The sequence below is a fragment of the Octopus bimaculoides genome, chromosome 13 (genome assembly GCF_001194135.2).
Source record: "Octopus bimaculoides isolate UCB-OBI-ISO-001 chromosome 13, ASM119413v2, whole genome shotgun sequence".
Classification (NCBI taxonomy): Eukaryota; Metazoa; Mollusca; class Cephalopoda; order Octopoda; family Octopodidae; genus Octopus; species Octopus bimaculoides.
In genome coordinates, this window is record NC_068993.1 from 27,969,294 (window position 1) to 27,970,487 (window position 1,194).

Below are 1,194 nucleotides of genomic sequence, written 5' to 3' on the forward strand. Positions count from 1 at the left end.
CTGCGTTTCATAAAGCGCAGTTTGATAAATAGCGACTTCTGCATTCTAATTTCTCTTTTATCATTCATCATTACCCAGAATACTTCATAATATATAATAATAACATACTTATGATTTCTTTAAATTTCTGTTTTCCCATCATGCCTAACCATGTCAATATAAAAATAGTCAGTATCTAACCCATAACTTGTGACCAGCATAATGTAACCTTAAACAAAATTTCCTTATTCTATATCTTTTTTCAAACTTTGCTCTCTATTTTCGTGATGAAGGGGACATTGTCTATACGTGAGTTATAAAATTCACAACTTACCAGAACAAACAGACTCCTGAAACGGACATAGAAATACCTCTTACTTGTTATTATGACCTGTTATATCATATATCTTTTTATAACTCTTAAAACAAATATATTCTCTGACTTTTAAATTCTTCATTGTAATGTCTAACTTTTAATTTTTAATCCTTAATATTTAATAAGACTTTCTTATATTCGCTATATCACTCCACATATCGAATTTTTTCTTGTTTATATTTTTATGTATATTCTTATTCCATATATTCCATATATTTCTTATTATTATTATATTCTTAAATAAGGCGCAGGAGTGGTTATGTGGTAAGTAGCTTGCTTACCAACCATATGGTTCTGGGTTCAGTCCCACTGCATGGCACCTTGGGCAAGTGTCTTCTACTATAGCCTCAGGCCGCCCAAAGCCTTGTGAGTGGATTTGGTAGACGGAAACTGAAAGAAGCCCATCGTATATATGTATATATATATGTATGTGTGAGTATATGTTTGTGTGTCTGTGTTTGTCTCCTCAACATCGCTTGACAACCGATGCTGGTGTGTTTACGTCCCCGTAACTTAGCGGTTCGGCAAAATAGACTGATAGAATAAGTACTAGGCTTCCAAAGAATAAGTCCTGGGGTTGATTTGCTCGACTAAAGGCGGTGCTCCAGCATGGCTGCAGTCAAATGACTGAAACAAGTAAAAGAGTAAATACCTTTAATACGCTCTGAATGTCTGAATGTATTTGTTGTATTAAAGTATGTCATAAATTCAAGCTAATTATCTAATTCTTGTTTCTTCTTTGAATTATGTTATTTATTATTTAGTGTCTCGGTTTCAACCTGAGTACTTCGAAGCAATTCTATAATTGTTTGAAAGAAAAAGCAATATAATTATATATA